Here is a 7,673-nt window from a genome sequence, read left to right as displayed (position 1 = left end):
ATATACATATTCACACATATATATGCATATTTGGTTGGAAATTTAACTTTCCCAAAAAGATATTTTAAAACTAGGAAAGAAACAAATTAAAAATAGTCAACTTAAAAGCAAAGGAGAAATCCTGAAAATCAAAGGAGAAAGTAATTAAATTAAAAGTTAAAAAATTAAAGTAATAAATAAAACTGATGCTGATTTTATGAAAAAGCAAAGATATATATGTATATATATATTGTTGGTTTATTTGATTTTATAAAAAGGAAAAACCAAATTACTAATATCAAAAATGAAAAAGGTGACTGATTCACCAATGAAGATTAAATAAAAGTAATTATTGGAAGCTATTTCACCTAATTTTAAGACAATAAACTTATTTTAAATATATATATATATATATATATATATATATATATATATATATAGGCCCTATTAATAAAAAAAAGGAAAAGAATAATCAAATAACCCTGTCTTAAAAAAAAAGAAATTGAACAAGTCCTAAAGGAGTTCCATAAGAAAAGGTGCCCAGGTCTGGATGTATTTATAGGTTACTTCTATATCACATTTAAAGGACAAGTCATTCCTATATTATATAATCTATTTGAAAAACAGGCAACAATGGAATCCTATCAAACCAAAAATAAAGCTTTGATGCTTAAACAAAAACAGATAGAGAAAATGAAAGACCAATTTATTTAATGAATATTGATACAAAAAATGTTAAATAAAATGCTAGTGAGGAGATAACAGCAAAATATCACAAATATCATATTTTACAATGGGGTGGGATTTACACCCAAGAATACAGGGATAGTTTGATAATAGGAAAACTATAGCATAATTGATCATATTTAAAATTATATTATTATCCCAAAAAAAACATAAAGAACTCTTGACAAAATATAATGCCCATTTCAATAATAAACTAGAAGTCTTCCCCAAAATAAAAGGGGTAAAGCAAGGATGCCCATTACCATTACTATTTTTCAGTATTGTTCTAGAATACAAATTTTGGCAATAAGATAAGAAATAGAAATGGAAGGAATTAGAATAGCAAAGTTAAACTAAAACTATCATTCTTTACAGATAATGGTACATTTAGTGAAACCTAGAGAATCAAAAAGTTATGTGAAATAATTATTAACCTTAGCAAAGTTTTAGTACATAGAATAAACACATAATTTCTTTATATTAATCAAAGAAAGTGGAGCAGGAAAAGTTAGAAAGAAAAATTTCCATTTAAAATAACTGCAAATATTATAAAATACTTGGGGCTCACACTGCCAAAATAAACACAGGCATGATATGAAGAAAAATATAAAATATTTTTCGCAGAAATAAGAGCAGATTTAGAAATCTTCATTGTTCATGGAAAAATATTCATAATTCATGGATAAGTTAAGCCAATATAATTAAAATGACAATGCTTTCTAAATTTCTAAGTTTCTTATTCAATGTCTTGCCAATCAATCTACCAAAAGACACTTATTTTTAAAAATAATAACAAAATTCATCTGAAAGAACAAAAAGTGAAGAATATCAAGGGAATAAATGGAAAAAATATGAAAGAAGAAAGAAAGGAGTATCAAATTTCAAACTATTTTACCAAGTGTTAATCCTGTGATACTGGCTAAGAAAAAGCAGTGGTAGATCATTGGAATAGATTGGGTACACAATACACAGGTGTAAATGACCATAGTAACCTTTTTGGGGCAAGGTAATAGGGTTAAGTGACTTGCCCAAGGTCTTACAACTAGATAACTATTAAGTATCTGAGGTCAGATTTGGACTCCTCATCCTAATTCCAGGGACAGAGCTCTATCAACTACGTCACCTAGTTGCCCCTGACCATAACAAATGTAGGATAAGCTCAAAGATCCAAACTTTAAGTGTAAGATGCACTATATGAAAAAAATTGCTTGATATTCTGGAAAACTGTTTGGGAAAATTTAAACATAGGCCACTATCTAATACTGTATACCAATATAAGGTCAAAAGAGGTAATATAATAGACAATTAGAATAGCATAGAAATGTTTACCCTGTCAGTTCTATACATAAGAGAAAAGTTTATAACTAAATAAGAAATAGAGATCACAGAAAGTAAAATGAATATTTTTATTTATATAACATTTAAAAGCTTTTGCACAAACAAAACCAGTACAATCAAAATAGAAGAAGAGCAGTAAGCTGGGAAAAGAACATTACAACAAATATCTCTAATGAAGAATTCTTTTTCATATATATGTAGGCAATTGAATCAAATGTATGGTCAAAGAATATGAAAAACAATTTTCAGAAAGAGAAATTGAAGCTGTCTATTGTCTTGTGAAAAAATGCTCTAAATCATTATTGATTAGAGAAATGCAAATTTTAAAAAACTCAGAGGTAGTACTCACACTCATCAGATTGGTTAATATGATGGAAAAGAAAAATGACAAAAACTGTTGGTGGACATATGAACTGGTCTAATCATTCTGGAGAACAGCTTGGAATCATGCCCAATGTGTTATAAAATTGTGCACACACTTTAACTCAGCAATATCTCTATAGATCTGTATCCCAAAGAGAATAAAGGGGAAAAAAAAAGACCTACATGTACAAAGATAGTTATAGTCATCTTTTTGTGGTAGTGAAGCATTACATATTGTAAGAATATCTAACAATTAATGAATGGGTAAACAAGTTATGATATATGATGATGATGGAATACTATATAGTTCTATACAAAATACTCACAATGATAGTTTCAGCAAAACCTTCTAAGACATACAAACAAATGAACATAACAGTATTCATAATAACATCAGTCCTGTAATGATGACCCAGAGAAAGACTTAGCTACTCTGATCAATACAGTGATCCAAGATAATTCCAAAGGATTCATGATGGAAAAAGCTGTCCACCTCCAGAAAGAGATGTGATACACTCTGAATAAAATGAAATAAATTTTTTCACTTTTTTATTTCCTGCTTTTTAAATGTTTTTCAGCATGAATATATATGGAAATGCTTTACATAATTTATCATGTAGAACTGATGTCATATTATTTGCCTTCTCAATGAATGGTGGGAAGGGAACAAAGGAAAGAGAATTTGGAACTTAAATAAAATGTTAATGAATGATATAATTAAATAATAAAATATAAAAAACGGCATATCTGCAAGAAGTACCTCTTACTTTCAGTCATCACTCAGATTTTGAATCTCCTAGATTCTCTAGCTCATGAGGTCTTTCTGAAGATCATTGTTCATTTACCTGAGTTCAGGGAAAGAAACAGAAAGCAGTCATGAAGTGTATTTCTATAAAAATAAAGGAAAATAAATATTATAGATTTTTTTCACTTTGGATTCTTCCAATATAATAAAAATCTGAATCAAATCCAACCTTAAACACTTAGTAGCTGTATAACCCTGGGTAAGTTGCTTAACTCAGTTTCCTCAACTATAAAATAGTGACAATTATAGTACCTACCTTCAAGAGATCTTTTGAGAGTAATTGGGAAATTTTTAACATAATATATTTTTAAATTTTTTTAAAAGTTGTTGTTAGGGACTTCAGGGTCAAGATGGAAGAGAGACACCTGGATTTCTGTTAAGTGTTCCTGAGTTTCCATCAGAACTACAAATAGTCAAGCTTCTTTACAGATTTTGGAGTGACAGAATGTACCAAAGGTCAGAGTAAAACATCTTTCAGGAGGTCAGTAACAGGGGAGCTTGGTGAAGCCCAGATTGAAGAGCAGAGACTCAATGCACCGACAGCAGGGTGAGGCAGGGGAATTAATTTGAGACCTTGTCCTGTGAGATAGGAGACTTTGGAGTTAAGGTTTGGCTACTTAAGTGAGTGGCTCCAGCATGCTGGGGAAAAGATGGAATGGTGAGACTGATCCAGAGAGAGCCCCAGGTGTTCCTATCTTTCCCATTAGTCCTGGGTGAATAAGCATTGACAGCCAGTCCAGAGATAATCCCTAGCAAAGAGCTCAGACATAGCCCCAGGTATTCCCTCCTCCCCCAAGAGGGAGTGGCCTCCTGCTGAGAGAGCCACTGGCATTTCCTCCCTGGCTGGTCTCACCCAGGGACTGGGCTGCCTGTGAACAATCAGGAGATAGCTCCAGGTGCTTCCACTGCAGGGAGTGGGCAACTGACATCCCCAGAAGACAGCTCAGAAAGAGTCTTCCCTTTCCAGTAAGCCTACTGAGCAGCCCCTAGAGTTCCTAACATCAACAACCCAGAGCTGCCAATAGGCCTCTAGGGCTTTACATAAAGGAGACCTGTTAGCAAGCCCCTCCCCAACACAAGAACCTCAAAATGAAGGCCAGATAAAGTCAAAATCCATTGAAAGTTACCTTGGAGATAAACACAAGCTCAGAAAAAGGATAACAGAAAGGATTCTACAAGTGAAGTTGTGGAAGAGGATATGAACTCCAGACCAGAAAGACTTCTTAGAAGAGCTCAGAAAGGATTTTAAAAATCAATTGGAAAAATTGGGAAAAGAAATGCAAGAGAAAATTTGCATCTAGCAACAAAAAATGACAGAAGAAAACAAATTCTTTAAAAATACAATGGGCAATTGAAAAAAGATAACACTTTAAAAAATGAATTGAATAAATGGGAAAGAAGATCCAAAAGCTAAATGAAGGAAATACATCCCTGAGAAATAGACTAGGACTAATGGAAGCTAATGATTTCATAAGAAATCAAGAATTTATTAAACAAAATCAAAAAAAGAAAAGAAAGAAAAATAGAAGTAAATGTAAAATACCTCACTGGTAAAAATGACTGAAATGGAAAACAGATCCAGGAAAGATATTTTAAAAATAATTGGACAACTTGAATGCCATGATCCAAAAAAAAAAAGATCCTGGACTCCATTCTCAGGAAATTATCCAGGAGAACTGCCCTGACACCCTAGAACTATATTGCAAAATAGTCATCAAAAGAATACATTGATCACCTTCTGAAAGGGATCCTAAAATGAAAACACCAAAGAATATTATATCCAAACTTCAGAATTATCAGATCATGGAGAAAATCCTGCAAGTGACTAAAAAGAAGCATTTCAAATATCAAGAAGTCACAGTCAGAATTACACAGGACCAGGCTGCATCAACATTAAAGGACCAAAGGGACTGGAATATGATTTTCTGGAGGTCAAGGGAACTCAACTTTTATTCATCATCAAATTCATACAACTACTCATCACTGTCAAAACTCCCATCCATTAACTTGTCCTCATCTGTGTTTGATGATGAATCACTCTTAAGAGGGCCTCTGACTACTCTGGTCTGGGGTTGACCACAAGCTCTCCCTAGGCAAATCTGGTGGGTGGATACATCCTTGGTGCATTCTGTTTTATGAACCTGAAGCACCGATTGTGTTCTCCTTGGAAATTAGTCACTTTTCTTGTAATCAGCTTAGTCCACACCAATTATGTTCACTTTGGAAATCAGTCACTTCTTTTTCATCAGCAATTCTTACCTAATGCTGCACCATCTTTGTGGACACAGGAATTCCAATGGTTCTTTGCTCTTAAATTCAAATCTTCAATTCCCTCTCTAAATCGGGCCATTCTCTCATGGTCTTCTTCTGCCGGGGCATTTTCAGTAGGGTTTCTCCTTACAGCAGCCAGTCTCAGATTGTTTTCTCATTTGGAGGAGGACCAAACTGACCTTCAGCAGCATGATTTCCATTCACTTTTGCAAACTGGATTATTTTGAATTTGAATTCAGCACTGAACAAAATTTGTTTCTGAGCCATTTCTGGGAAGAATGTGGCAAAACATAACCTAAGTGGAAATGGCAAGTAAAATCAATCTACTACCACTGTATAACATGTCCCCCAGTTTTTAGATCCCAAATTTTTTGAAAAAGGGTACATCTTACACATTAAGAAATATGGTATATTTTCTGGGAAATTCTAGGATTGTCACTTGGCCCCAACTTCACACTAACTTTTTGGCTTCCATTTATTATTTTTACATATTACTACCACTAACCCCAATCTCAAAACTCTTACTCTCCATAGCAGATTGAGTCCCCAACCCATTTCTCCTTTAAAGTTCTAGGGGGAACCCAAGTGCCTTGGATTTAAGTCTCCACCAGTTTAAATTAGCTTTCGAAAGTGTACTTACTATGTATATACAAAAAGTACAATTCTTATAGAAACATACCCCCAAAACAGGGACTTACTCTCCCCTTAACACATAAAGGTCTCTGGGGATAATTGGATCAAAACTGAAGAATATATATGATCAAAGGGTAAATTCACAATTGCTATTTATTTCAAAAATCCTTTTCTCCCTTTGTGAAGTTATCTTGAGGTCTCTTCAGCTGTAACTCTTTACTGGATTCCTATGCCCTTGTAGAAAACTGTGACTCTGAAATCTCAGTGCAAACATTACTGTCAACAATGCTACTAGGAATTCCAGATGCTACTAGGAAATCCAAACCTTCACAAGACCCTCACATGAGTAGTGGGGGAGAAGAGGAAACTGAAAGGAAGAAACACTTTCCTTCTCTCCCAATTCTCTCTCAAGAGTTCCTCACCCAAGAAATCTGCAATTTGATACTGATTTGCTGAAACAAATAATTTTTCTCCTTCTTTTCAGTCAATCACAAGATATTTCCTATGAGCCATCATCTATTTTCATACAATAAGTAAAGCAATTCACACTCCTCTCCAATTGATTAAGGATTTGTTCAGACCTATTTTATTCCATAGAAATTTGTCTACTAATAGATTTAACCCAGTATTCTTATATGTGTGAAGCTTTTTTGAGTATCCTGATTCTTCCAATGATTGTGCTATCAATCCCTGTGAATTTTTGTCATCTTCTGATCATATGAGAAAGTGGTTTATGCCCTTATCTAAGTCAATGATAAAATTAATGTGCTACTGTCTACAAAACCACTCTGAATCCACCCATTCGACCACTTCTAAAGCCCTCTAAAGCCCTTAATCTGTGTCCATATTTACAATGGTAATAGAATAATATGCTTTATTGAATGTTTTGCCAGAATTTGGGCAAATGATGATACCATTTCCCAAATTTATGGGTTTAATAATCCCCAACCTAAAAAGGTTAATCTCACACAAAACCCATATTTTTTTAAGGTTTTTTGCAAAGCAAGTGGGATTAAGTGGCTTGCCCAAGGCCACACAGCTAGGTAATTATTAAGTGCCTGAGACCAGATTTGAACCCAGGTACTCCTGACTCCAGGGCCGGTGCTTTATCCACTGTGCCACCTAGCCACCCCCAAAACTCATATTTTTTTAAGTATTTTGTTTTTCCTCAGTTACAAGTAAAAGTAATTTTTTATGTTTGTTTTTAAAAATTGTAGTTCCAAAATCTCTTCCTCCTTCTTTCCCTCTCTACTCCTCTGTTAAGAAAGTAGAGCAAGTGAACCCATCCAACCTTTCTGGAGAGCAATTTTGAATGACACCCAAAGCGCAAAAAAAATGTACATACCCTTTGATCAGAAATCTCACTACTGGGTCTATACCCTGAAGAGATCATGAAAAAGGGTAAAAACATCACTTGCACAAAAATATTCATAGAAGCCCCATTTGTGGTGGCAAAGAATTGGAAACTGAGTGAATGTCCATCAATTGGGGAATGACTTAATCAACTGTGGTATATGCATGTGATAGAACACTATTATTCTATTAGAAACCAGGAGGG

The 7,673-nt window shown here is 33.9% G+C and overlaps 1 long non-coding RNA gene across 2 annotated transcripts in view; it reads right to left on the bottom strand.

Annotated features, from left to right (window-relative positions):
• Window positions 1-426: 426 nt before the first annotated feature.
• The window catches only part of LOC141513377 (uncharacterized), a 33,223-nt gene continuing 25,976 nt past the window's right edge, over window positions 427-7,673 (bottom strand). For both annotated transcript variants that reach the window (XR_012475780.1, XR_012475781.1), the window contains exons 2-3: window positions 5,471-5,777; window positions 427-3,251 (exon numbers count right to left, since the gene is read on the bottom strand). This is a non-coding gene — a long non-coding RNA (uncharacterized LOC141513377). The remainder of the gene's footprint in view (window positions 3,252-5,470; window positions 5,778-7,673) is intronic.

This window comes from Macrotis lagotis, chromosome 2 (assembly GCF_037893015.1).
Source record: "Macrotis lagotis isolate mMagLag1 chromosome 2, bilby.v1.9.chrom.fasta, whole genome shotgun sequence".
Classification (NCBI taxonomy): domain Eukaryota; kingdom Metazoa; phylum Chordata; class Mammalia; order Peramelemorphia; family Peramelidae; genus Macrotis; species Macrotis lagotis.
Note: the sequence above shows the minus strand (reverse complement) of the source record. Positions and strands in the feature narration are given on the sequence as shown.